This window comes from Phascolarctos cinereus, unplaced genomic scaffold, assembly GCF_003287225.1.
Source record: "Phascolarctos cinereus isolate Bilbo 61053 unplaced genomic scaffold, phaCin_HiC Scaffold_726;HRSCAF=1367, whole genome shotgun sequence".
Lineage (NCBI taxonomy): Eukaryota > Metazoa > Chordata > Mammalia > Diprotodontia > Phascolarctidae > Phascolarctos > Phascolarctos cinereus.
The window spans coordinates 304,980,513-304,994,764 of record NW_027556098.1 but is presented as its reverse complement, the minus strand read 5'-3'; positions in this window follow the sequence as shown (position 1 = coordinate 304,994,764).

Genomic DNA, 14,252 nt, shown 5'->3' with positions numbered 1-14,252 from the left:
GTCTCTATCTCTGTCTCTCTCTGTTTCTCTCTCCCCTTTTCTCATCCCATGGCTTCGTCCATCTACCTTATTCAGTTCTAACCCCCTAACTTCCCTCACCCCACTGTCCTGTCCTGTCACCATTCTTGGCTCCCCCACTTCTTAGCTCCACTGTCCTCTGTTTCTGTTCCTGCATAACACACTTATTCTTAGAGAAAATTTCCAGGATGGAGACTTGTATGAACACATTGTTAAGTAAAGAAAGCAAAACCAGGAGGACAGACTGCACAGTGACCATAATAACGTAAATGAAAACAACACAGAAAGGCAGCTGTCCTCATTTCCAACTTAATGACCAATCCCGATTCAGAAGAGAGATGCTGAGCCACTCCTTCCTCCTCCCCTTTGAGGAAGGAGGAGCAGGGACTACAGACTCCAAATGCAGCATATGCGGATAGCTGCAGGCATCACTTGGGTTGATTTGGCTTGACTGTTTTTCTTTATTGCATAGGAAGGTTGGAGAAAAGGTATATCGGGAAATGATTATGATGCAAAAAAACCCAAAACAAAACATAAAGACAAGACTAAAACTTTTTAAAAGAGAGAGAGAAAATGTCCCAGGATTGAGATGATGTGGTCCCCTGCTGCTTCATGCTTTCCACAAATGACTTTGACCTACTTAGTTTAACAAGCATTTACTGAGCACCTGCTGTGTGCAGAGTGCTGTGTCGGGCTGTGACAAGACAGCATTATTATTCCTTCCTCATACCCTCATCAGCTCCTAATGCCTCAGCTCACACTTCACAGAGGCTTTTCCAAACCTTGGCCTCTCTCTTTAAACCCCTAGTACCGGCCCCACCCCCATCCTCATTTATGGCTCTTGGACTCATTCTGATGAGTGGACAGTCAGTCTCAAAGAAGGAGATGTCCCTCTTTTATCTGTACTATGTGATCCATCTCTTCCCACCTAATGAGAGAGGCCCTGCTTCCATACTCAGGTCCTCTCTGAAATCCTTATTCTATCTTCCTGCTAAACACCTCCTGACTTTAAAAATGTCCAGGTCTCCACAAAGACTTTCATGTGTCCTTACAACATGTGTCTTTTTCTCACTCTCACTGATCAAACTTCTCCAATGAGAAGTCTTTATTTTTTTAAATTATCCTTTGGGGGAGTAACCGAGGTGCTGGGTTCATCCTGATTTTGAAAAGAACAGGAATATTATTTCCCCCTTGGTCAAAAAGAAAAGTTAGGGGGCTAAGGAATTATGCAGTAGTCTGCCCAAAATAATGTTTTTAAATGTCTAAAAGACAGGCTTACAGGGGCAGCTAGGTGGTGCAGGGGATAGAGCACAGGCCCTGGAGTCTGAAGGAACTGAGTTCAAATCAGTTCTCAGATACTTACTAGCTGTGTGACCCTGGGCAAGTCACTTAATTCTAGTTGTCTCCAAAAATAACAACAATAATAATAATGATAAAATACATAGGACTACAAAGGAAGCTAATTATGTTGAAAAAGTTATCAAAATTAAAAATAAAAAACTTCACTGATACTCTGAAATCTATCAAGGGGTCCTAAGAATCCAAGATATGAACCCCTGAAATATAAACTCTTCTGTTTGGCATTTAAAGTCCTTCCCAATATGGCTATAACCTCTCTTGGTTTTGTATCTCGTGTTGAACCTAGTGTGTGGCACCCAGCAGGTGAGTAATAAATGCTTGTTGATTGATTGACAGTTGGATTTCAGTGGTCATGGAAGGGTTCAAAATGAGTGCTTCTTCTCAGCCCAGTTATACTCCATCACCCAATCCTTCCAGGTCTTTCTCTGAAATGTTTCTCATTTCCAGCCCCTTCCTCACATTCATACTTCCACAACTCCAGTCCAGGTCTCAGTCAGCCTGGACAGCTACAACAGCTTTCTAACTCCAAACTAATAGCTCTTCCTGCCTGCCTGCTCTCCTCCTTCACTGCTACAGCCAGCCTTGGAGATGGTGGTGATTTCAACAAGGCAGCCAGGAAAAATTGTCTTCAATCAATAGTTTAATAATGTCTTTCCTTTGCCGGAGAACCTCCAGGACTTCCTAACTGCCAATCATCACCAGCGAGGTCCACCAACGAGCGCCCATCTTTGTCCTTCAGCTTCATCATCAACCTCACTTCTTATTGCTTCTCAGGGCTAACTACTCGCTCTGGCCAAGTAAATCAGCATGCCATCTGCTCCTTGGAGAAGGACTTTCCACACGCCATTGCCCTCATCTGCAATGCCCTCCCCCTCCTCTCCACCATTCTATAGCCCTAGCCTCCTTCAGTCTGAGCATTAAAACATCTTTGGATTGATTGCCCCGAGAAACCTTCAGTGATTAACTTCACCCAACCTCCTTTCTCTATATTTATTCTCACATCTATGTTTGCAGAATTTGCATTATTGTAATATATTAATTTGTGTTTAGTACAGATTATTTTGTGGGCATTCTTAATTCCTTTTCATGTATCTCCTAGTTTCTAATTTAGATTATATTACATTGCTAATATGGAACTATGTTTTGCTTGACTGCACATGTATATCCTAGGTCGAATTGCTTGCCTTCTCAATGAGGGGGGAGGGGAGGAAGGGTGGGAGAGAATTTGAAACTCAAGATTTTAAAAAACACATGTTAAAATTATTTTTACATGTAATTGGGGAAAATAAAACATTAAGAAAATAGATGACATTATTTTATATAATAATTATTTTTATAATGAGAGGCAGCATGCATAATAGATAAAGAAGAAGCCAGGTCAGAAAGACCTGGGTTCAAATCCTGCCTCTGACACATATGGGCTGCATGACCCTAGGTATAAACTATAACCTTTCAGTGTCCCCAGACAACTCCCTCTAAGTTCCAGAGTAGTACCAATCTGCATTGATATTGGGAATTTCTTCACTAGGGAGCTCCTATACCAATGAAATCTACAAATCTCATTTTTAAGCTATTGTTATTACTAACATTAATATTATTACTAATTCCGTTATTACTAATAATGCTAATAGTTGGCATTTGTATCATGTATTGTAGTTAAAGAGCACTTTGGCCTATATTGTCTCATGTAATCCTCATGCCAAACCTATGAGGTACACGGTATGTGGATTGATTGTTTGGGGTTTGGGGGTTATTGGTTCCAACCTGTGATTTGATATGAAGACCTCCTTATGTGAAAATTCCCTTCACTGATGAAGATCAATGCACTGTCCATAACTTATATAGTCTTACAGAGTTACTGAAAAGTTAAATAACTTACCCAAGGTCACACAGCTAATATATATCAGAAGCAGAATTAGAAAGCGGGTCACCCTGACTCCTTTATCCTCTAACACCATACTATTTATATAAATGGCACAATCTCTATTTGAAGATGAGGAGACTGAGGTTCAGGGAGCTTAAGTGTCTTGCCTATAGTCACACAAACAGTAATTAACTGGAACTCAAATCCTGGTCTTCTTATACTAAGTCGGCCGTACTTCCCAGTAGACTACATCAGCTCCTTCGAAGACTGAGACCTCATTTCCTACTCCCTGTTCCTTGTTGCCATCCCATTCTTCAGCACACACCCAGAATGGTGCTTTACACACCCCGCACAGACACTCAGTGAACACTGCCTGACTGAGGCCTGACTTGCTGAAAATAGGAAAAGTCATAAGCCAGCATCTAGCCTTGCTCCCTGAGGATGCACAGGCCTCTAACCTCTTTTCTAACAGTGGCAGGTTTCAGGAGCTCCAGGGGCTTTCACTCACTACTAACTCAATATTAAAATGTGTTGTTGCATGAATGACTCTGATCCAATTTGAAAAGGTCTGAGCAGGGCCAGAGAGAGCAAAACAAAAACCTACAGAACAAGGTTGCAGCATGGAAAGCTTTTCAGGTTTTGGAAATACAATTTGGGATCTACTTCAGGGCTGACGCTAATAGAATATGGTAGGATTGAAGGGCCACTGAAAAGCCCATCCTTAAGGTTATCTCCCCAGTAGGCTTGCCTGGAGCCCCTATCCTCCTAACTGGCCAGAAATTCCCCTCCCATTAGAGTCACTAAGGGGTTCAACAACAAAGGGCTGCTGTTAGAAGCACCTGGGCCCCATGGCCACCCCTTCTTCCTTCCATGATCACAGGTTAGTTTAGCAGCTCAGCTCATCATTCTGAAAGGCACAAAGAGTCTAGGTCTGAAGGGCAGAGGGAAGGAAGCACAGAGAAGGGCCTAAGGTTGCGTGGTTATGGTTTGTCCTTCGTTCTGGAAGAGAACCATGACATCAGGAAGATGATGCCATGACTTGTGAGCGAATTGGACTTAAGTGAGAGAAGGCTGTGCAAAGTCCCCAGTCTCACTTTCTCCTCCAGAGCCATCTGGGTCCAATGGCAAGATACAGATGAGGATGACTGGAGAGGGCCCAGGATGCAGTGGGAGACCTTGGCCTTTTTAAGCTACGGTCTTTCCGAGTTCTCACTTTGACTGATTCAATGATTGGGGCTGTTTAAGAAGTGAGCCAAGGGATGGCCCCTTTAATAAAAAACAAAAATCAGACTGGAAGGGGAAGACCCTCAGGATTTCTGGCCAAAAAAGAAACAATTACTATTTACGTTCACGCTCTTCCATCAGGGCCCAAACAATAACCATTAAGTGGTCCTTAGGTGGGGACCTGTTGTTGGCCACAGTGAATTTGGGTTTAAGGCATGGTCTTTAAGAAAGAAATATACTGATATCTAGATAGGTTTCAGCCTTCAAAAAAAGGGCCTGAAAGAAAAGAACTGAGAGTTTACTCTCCCTCTTCAAATTCTCCTAAAGCACATTATCTGGATGGAACTCACCTTCACCACCGTGGCACTATGCTTCACACCACACCTACTTGCACAGATGTGATAATGCCCCTCCAGACAGATGGCAAACTCCTTGAAGACAGCGATTCTTCCATTTTTGTCTTTGCGTTCCCCAGAAATTAACATAATATTTTGTGTTTAATAAATGCTTGGGCTGAAGTGAATTGAGGAGAGTGTGCCAGCATAATGCCAGAGAAGGAGAGCACAAGAAAGTGGGACACGGGTAGGTCCAGAGAGGTAAGGCTAGATGCAGTAAACCAGTAACCATACTGGAAAACTGAGGAAAGAGAGTGAGTAGGGGGAAGCATTGAGTGCAGTGACCCACAAAGACAGGGTACCCAGCCAAGTTTAAGGGGCCAGTATAGCCTCTAATTGAAAGACCATAAGAGAGTACAAAATCATTCATCTGTTGTCCTAAAATCTCATGGATATATAACCCAGAATTCTTTTTAAATGTTCTTTAAATTGCTTATCTTTAATCTTCAATTATCTCATTTCAGCCTGGATTCCATTTTGCCAATTTTCATTAAAATATGTAGGATCTATCTTTTGAAGCACCTGCCAGCTTAGTCCTAGCTCTGATGTTAAACTAAGCTGTAGAACATTAGGTGAATCACCTGATTTATCTGAGCCTCAGTTTCTTTATCTGTAATCATAATAATATTCTAATAATAATAAAATTGTTGTATAATTGTTTATTACATCTTATTATTTATTATAACTATTCTATACAATTGCAGAATATTTAATATTATTATATGCTAATGATTAGATACTCAATAAATGTTAACTGCTGAACAACAAAAGTAATAAGCCAGACTAGCAATAATGTTGTAATTATTATTATGTATTAATAACATAGGGCAGCTACATAGCACAGCGGATAGCTCGTCAAGCCTAAAGTCAGGAACATTCACCTTCCTGAGTTAAAATCAGGCCTCAGATACTTACTAGCTATGTGACCCTGGGCAAGCCACTTGACCCTTGTTTGCCTCAGTTTTCTAATCTGTAAAATGAACTAGAGAAGGAAACAACAAACCACTCCAGGATCTTTGCCAAGAAAACCCCAAATGAGGTATCAAAGAGTCAGACACAACTGAAATGACTGAACAACAATAATATTATAAATTAACAATAATAGTTAACATGTAGAACTTTAAGATTTGCAAAGTACTTTACATATATTGTCTCATTTGGTCCTTATAACCATCCTGAGAGCCAGCTGCTGCTATTATCCCCATTTTACAGATGGGGAAACTGAGGCAGACAAAGATTAAGAGACTTGCCCAGGGTCACACCGCTACTAAGTGTCTAAGAAAGGATTTGAATTCAGGTTGTCTTGATTCCAAGTACAACACTCTATCTCCTATACCACCTTGGTATAAAACAAAATAATAAATTTACCCTGTGACCCTTGTTGGAGGATCAAATAAGACAATATATGTTGACTATGAGTCATGGAACAAAGAGTACTATCCAAATGCAATGAAATAATAATTTACTTTCATATAGCACTTTAAATACATTATCTCATTAGACCTTCATGACAACTTTGTGAGGTAAAGACTACAGATATTATCCCCATTTTATAGATGAGGAACAGAGAGGTTAAGTGATTAACTCAGGTTCACACAGCTAGCAGCTGGATCTGAAGCCAAACATTCCTGATTCCAAGTCCAACGTGCTTTCTGTTCCACCGTACTGCCTACCAAGAGAACAAAGAAGCATTCATCTCATACATCTCATTCCCCATGGAGTCATGCCCCCACCTTTGGCACAGATTAATTGGGCACAGATGTTGCAGCCCAGAGGGTCTCTGCAAACAACCTCTTCACCATTTCTTCACTCCATCATTTCATCTGCAGACTTGAACCTCAACTCCTTGCCGCTGCTGAGGCTACTCCCACGTGGAATCAGAGGTGTCGGTCACCTGCTCCCTGCTTCTGCTGGGGGCTTTGCCAAAATGCCTCTAGGAAATTGCAATCAATCGCTAGGCATGTTGCCAACATGACAGCTGGTGACCAGCCATCAGAGCGATCCACCAAGCATGGGAATTTCAAGAACCCTTCAGCACAGAAAACGAGAGTTACTGCAAAACCAGGTGTTTCAGCTTAATTGCCTGAACGAGCTCAAAATGTTAATCCACTTCTGCAAACCACAGTTTCCACTTGAGGTGCGGGAAAAAGTCGCCTTCACTTATCTGTTAGTTCCTGTGTTGTTCGTTTCAAGCCTGCTTGGTACAGAATAACTGAGAAAAGCTGGCTAATGCACATTCACTAATTGCCATTGGGTTCCCAGCTCCCAGGTGACAAGGGACCTTTATCCCCAGTAACCACCTATTTGCAGACACTACCTGTTCCCGTCAGTCCCGGGGACTGGTCTGTGACTCTTCCATGTGTAATTGTTTCTTCAATCAGCTCAGTCTCTTCACTAATCCCTCACACCCGCCATGCCCAGTCTGGTCTGTAATTTCTGGTGGTAATGACGCGGTCCTAAATTGCCACCACAAACTCACCATTTCCACAAACAAAAACAAATCTTTTGGCAGAGTTTATGCACTTGCGGCAGCTAGGTGGCACAGTAGATAGAGCCCCACACCCCCCCACACACACACACACACATACACACACACACACATCTCATTCCCCCACCCCATCACTGGAATCAGAAGAACATGAGTGCAAATCCAGTCTCCAACATTTACTAACTATGTGACCCTTGGCAAGTCACTTAACCTGGAGTAGGAAATGGCAAACCACTCCAATATCTTTGCCAAGAAAATCCCAAATGGGGACACAAAAAGTTAGATACAACTAATGAACTAAACAACAACAAACAGGCAGATGTTGCCTGTGGGGGACCTTTTGATTCCATTATTTGATCTTGGGGATTTCATGGGATTCCTCTGGAGATAAACACCTTTCAGTTACAAATAAGAAATCCAATGGCATGTAGCTGTTAACCTCGAGGCAGCTAAGTGGCACAGTGTATAGAGTGCTGAGGGTCTGAGCTCAAGACCTGAGACTTGGGTTCAAATCCAGCCTGAGATATGTACTAGGGACTCTGGGAAAGTCATTTAACCTCTGTCTGCCTCAGTTTCCTCAACTGTAAAATAGAGCCTACCTCCCAAGGTTGTTGTGTGGATGAAATAAAATATTTGCAAAGTACTTACCCCAGTGCCTGGCATGTAAGTAGGTACTATATAAATGCTATATAAAGAAATATTATCATCATCATCATTATTATTTACTACTGCTTCGTAAAGGGAGACTTGCTTTTTCAAAAATAAGTTCTGTAGGTTTTTAACCTTTTACAAGCTGCCCAAAAAATGTCTATTAATTTTCCTCCTCATTTTTGTTGAGGATGTGTTCCTCTTTCGATAGCTGCTTTACGGTGATGGGCCATGTGTTATATTAATATTTTATTAATTTTGATTTAATTAATTTTATTACTATTATAACCTAAAGGAAATTTTTGTTGGGATACTTGCCAAATCTCTTATGGTGTTAGTTCATAGTTCCAAAGGCAAATAATTAAAAATTGTTATTGCACAGGTGTTAATTGCTTTAAATGTGTTCTTCCTATTCGACTTTGATTTCAGGATGCCAGTAAGCCTCTGCTTGTGCTTTGGTATCTTGAAATACCCTTTGGAAATCTTGAAAACAAGAAGCAACAGTAGTGAGGCCAATGCTTGGAGTCAGGATGTCCTAGTCAGGGGTGGGGAGTCTGCAGCCTTGAGGCCATATGTGGTTCTCTAGGTGCTCAAGTGCAGCCCTTTGACTGAACCCAAACTTCACAGAACAAAGCCCCTTAATTAAAGGATTTGCTCTGTAAAACTTCCCACCCATGCTCTAACTCCATATTCTAGTAGGTAAGCATTAGCATTAAGCCAGGCATTCTTTCTTTGGGACAACTCACAGCTGGAAAGGATTGTAGATTCCATCACATTCTCTAGCCATATTGAGCTTTCTTTTCCAAAAACTCTTATAGAATTACAGTCCTCTAATATATAATATATAACATATCACTTGGTTCTATGCTACTATGAATCCATGATCTCACTGATGTTGGTATGATCAGCGCTGATCCCAACCTACTTGTGACTTCTTATCCTACGCAGGTCCCCTCTTTGTCTTTACAAAAGTTCTCCATAGAAGTTCTATCCAACACATTGACAGCCCTATGGTACTTTTAATAGTGTGGGAGTACCAGCTCAGCACTTGGACTGTCCATCTGTCACCCTTCCTCCTTGCTGCATCGGCTTCTCCAATTATACACGTATTTAATTGTGTCTTTCATGTCACTTGTCATGGGCAAGTCATCTTCAGTAAAATGCTCATAAGTACATGTACTTATCATGTAGCTTTATGTTTTCCTTTGGGCCACCTTCAGCTGTAATTCTTTGGAGATTATGAAGTTCCACAATTTGCAGCATCATTGCAACCACAAGAATATTGGTGAGAAAAAGATGGGCCTTTGTGTAAGAGAGTAGCTTTGGATCATTGAAAATGCACATTTTCCTAAATTTAAATCCAGCAGGCTCTCCTGCTTCAAGCCCATTCTAAGCCCAGCTCACTATCCTTCATTATGACCCATCCAAGACAAAGGTACTGATGGACTAAATGAATGGACTGCTCAACCAGCCATGTATAGTAATCTAGGTGAGCTCCATTGCTACCTTCTCCAAAACTCTTTTCTTGATTTCTCTGCTGTTAGAGCTCGCCCCGCCAATAAAAAAAAAAATCTACACAATTACAGGATCATAGATTTACAGCTAGAAGGAAACCTGAAGCCATAGAGACTAGCCCCCTCATTTTATAAGTAAGGAAACTGAGGCACAGTAAGATTAAGTGACCCGACCACATTCACATAGCTAGTGTCTGAGGAAGGATTTGAAACCAAGTCTTCCTGACTTATAGTCCAGTGTCTTATTTATTTATTAATGGTATGTATATTTTGTGTTTTCTGATCAGTGTATGCAAGATTTACACACACACACACACACACACACACACACACACACACACACCCAGCAAAATGGAAGCTTTTAACAAGGACAGGGATGACTTTGAATTTTGTCTTTTTATCCCCACCACCAAGTGTAGTGCTCACCACATAATAAAAGCTTGTTATTGAACTAAACATTAATCCACTTTGGTTTTCTTTGTGGATAGTTTTATACTTGGAAAATTCCTGGCTTGTAATGCTCTCTAGTTGTTTTATGAATGTCAAATTGTAGAAGCTTTTTCTATCCTAATTAGCAGTGTTGGGTACACATTGCTTGTTGATTATCTGGCTATCTCTTGGGTTCACATTTGAGCAAAGACCTGTGTTTTTTCCCTCTATCCCACTTCCTTCTTCTCTTCCTTCCCTTCACAAACCCCTACCCTAACCCCAGACCAATGTTGATGAATTTAGCGATGTTCTGAGAATACCACATGTGTCTTCTTCCTCCTCGTGAGGAGCCAACAGAACTCCCTGAGTCAAAGACCCCTTTTAGTTCAGACTGGACACATCCAATGGCCAGTTATGTAGAAATGAAACACATCCCTGTGCCTTCAAAAGGAGATGTTTGTTTGTTTTTTAAGAAGATGAATACAGATCTATCCTTGTTGAATCACTTTTACCAAAGATCCATTTGGCTCTACTACTGAACACTGACATGAATCAGTTGGGTTTCAGACCTTGTCTTGCACCCTAAACTCAACCCTAATTCTGGTTTTGACCTCTGTGTACCATCCCCCCTTTCCAATATTCTGGTTCTTAACAAATTCAACCTAGAACTTCATATATTCTAGCTAATCAGCCCGGCCCATTCCTTAGCCACATTATTCTTTCCTCCCTATCCCTTCTTCATTGTCTCAAATAGTAGTTGACCTAGCCTCTGTTTTCTGAAGTCTGCATCTGCGCTACTCCTTGGTTCCCCATAAACTGTCCCTTCTTTGGTGCTGCCATCTTTGACTCTAGGGTTTTTATTAACTGTTCTTTACATGTTCCTGGCTCTCAACTGCCCCCTATTGGCCTCTTGCCCCACTATCATACCCACATTCGTCTGACCCCTGGAAAAAGAGAGAAATAGGGTCTAAAAAGATGTCTGTCAGGCTCTGTGAGTGCTCCAAAAATCTACTGCTTCACAAAGGGAGATGCCATTATTGTCAAACTAATTATCTACTTTCTTAACATGATGACATCTAGCATGTCTAGGCCGACTGCCTCTCCCTGAACCCTTAGGAAAGGTACATGTTGTCTCTGGTCACCATCACTATACACATGCTCATCATGAGTCTTGTTTTTAGCAACAAAATTTAAGCCAATCTTCTTGAATATATGCAGTATGGGTTCCCTGTTGGGGACTTTGCCTGAACTGGAATTCCCAACTCCCATGCTGAAATCTTCTGCCACCAGGCTATACCCTATTGGATTCCAGGGACTGATGAAATTTCTCTGCTAGTTAAAGCTCCCAGAGGCCAGATTAGTTTTGTTTGTTCTTGACAAAGTACCAGTTTGGGTATCTCAGGGTATTGATAATCTTGTAAAATTTACGTATCATGTCTATTGGCTGATTGGTTGATTCTGTAATTCAAACTGATAAAGGCATCAGAATAGAGCATTTTGTTCATTGTAATAGGGGTAGAATTCATCCATCCCTTATACTTTCAACAATATCTATTCAATAAATGAAGAAGTCAATAGGTATCCTCATCTACTGATAAGGTGTAAGCTTTGTACTCGTTAGACAATATCAATAAATGCAAAAATATTTTAACAAAATACAATACTCATTTAAAACCATATTAGAAAACACAAGAATAACTATAGACTTTTCCTTAATATAGTAGACAATATCTATCTAAAACTAAGAACTAGCATTATCTGTAATGCAGAAATACTGGAATTTATTTCAATAAGATATAGGCTAAAGCAAGAATGTCCATTGTCAACACTAGTATTTAATATAATTCTAACAGTGCCAGCTATAGAAATGAAACAAGGAAAAAAACTGAAGGAATAAGCATAGCCAAAGAGGAAATGAAATTGTTGCTACTTACAAGTAATATGATGATTTGCTTAGAGGGTCCTAGAGACTCATAAATAATTAATTGAAACAATTTCAACCAAGTAGCAATATGTAAAATAAACCCCACAGAAATCATTAACCTTTCTGAATATTACTTACAGAACCCATAGGAGATAGGAAAAAATTCAGTTCAAGATAACTGTAAAATATATAAAATATCTAAGAATCTACCTACCAATATGCACTTAGAACATATATGAATGCACTTATAAAACTCTTTACAGAAATAAAGACCAATAATTAGTGCAATATCAATTGTTTACAGTTGGCTATATAATTATAAAATATCATCTTATGAAAATAATGGTACAACCTAAATTGATTTATACATTTAATGTCATACTAATCAAACTACCAAGATACTATTTTATTGAATTAGATAAATAATAATAAAATACATCTGGAAGATTAAAAAATCAACAATCTCAAGGAAAATGAAGGAAAAAAGTAGAAATAAAGGGGATCTAGTAGCAGTAATTTTCAAAACACGCTTGGAATCATTAAAAAAAATAGAAAATCTGATTAATGGAACAGATTAGGTAAACAGACCTAAAAGCAATTGAGCATAGTAGCACAGAGTTTGATAAACCAAAGGATACCAACTACTGGGATAAGGACTCCCTATTTAACAAAAATTTCTAGGAAAACTAGAAAGCCATCTGGTAACAATTAGATTTAGACCAGCATCTTGTGCCATATACCACAATCAATTCCAAAGACCAAAATTTTACAGGTCATATCATAAAAAAGTAGAGGATCAAAGAGGAAATACAATTCATAATTATGGCTAGGGGGAGAATTCTTTATGAAATGGATAAAAGTTGTCATAGAAAATAAATGGACCATTTCAATTAAGTAAATTGTAAAGGCTTCTGCAAAAACAAAATGAATGCTATCATAATTAGAACAGAAACAATTGAGGTAAATCTTTGCAGTAAATTTTTCTGATAAAGATATGACATACAAGATATATGAGGAATTTGTAAAACTGTATAATAACAAGGTTCATTTTCTAATGGACAAGAGTTCAAATTATAAAATGCAATCTATCAATAACCATGTAAAAAAAAATGTTTCAAATCACTGATGATGATAACAATGCAAATTAAAACAACTCTTAATTTCCACCTCACCACCTCTGAGATTCCATTGGTCAAATTGGCAAAGATGACAAAAGGGGAAATAGTAATTGTCAGAAGTAATAGGGAAAGACAGGCACAGTAATACACCACTGCCAGAGCTAAGAATTGGTCCAATCTTTCTGGAAGACAATTTGGGATTAAACTCAAAAAGTCACTAAACTGTTTATAGCCAGCTATTGACCCAACAACACTACTATTAGGAATATGTCTAAATGAAAAGCATAAGTCTCATGTGTAAAACAATGTGCATGCATGTATATTCTATATGTATTTTAAATGTGTGCATATAGATATGTCATGTATATGTACAGTATATGCATAGAATACATACAACAGTACTTTTGTTGTAAGAAACAAAACTGGAAACAAAATGAGTGCTCATCAAGTCAGGAAAGGGCTGAACAAATTGTGGCACATGAATAAAATGAAATATTATTGCATTAAAAGAAATGGCAAATATGACCAATTCAGATAAACACAGGAAGACTTCTGTGAACCAGTGCGTAGTGAAATGAGCAGAACCAGATGAACATTTACACTATGACTCTAATAATGTAAAGGCAATAAACTTTGAAAGCTGGCAGAACTCTGATCGAAGCAGTGACCAATTATGATTTCAGAGGATTGAGGGTAGAAAGGGAATGGATTAGAGACACAGAATGAGATATGCAACTCAAACATGACCAATAGGTTTACTCTGTTTTGCTTAACTATACATATTTATTATAAGGGGAGATATATTGAAGGGAGTGGGGTTAGTGAGTTATCATAAAAATTTTTAAAGAGCATCAATAAAACATTTTTAAATGCACAGAATAAAACAAAAAGTACAGAAATGGGCATGAACAAATAGAGCAATTTGGCTACTACCTTGCTAAATGTACTACATTCTTCAAAAGCAATAGAAGTTCAGTTTCTCATATAATCCTTTTTCTATTCTTTGTATATCAAAATGTTTGTGTTTATCGGTTATTGTTAAATTCATAGTTTAAAAAATCTTTTTTTTATAAGTTAGCAAAAGAAAATCAATCGGTTTCAGTAGGCTTTCATTTGTAATGCAAAAGCCAGTTTACCATTGACTTAAGCTTTGGTTGGTTTGGTTGATTTTTTTCAATCACTAAGTAAATAAATTGATGACCAAATTAACAAAACAAGGATTGCATTAAAGTAATTCGAGATTTTTAGGATTTAAGCACTTTTGCTGTTCT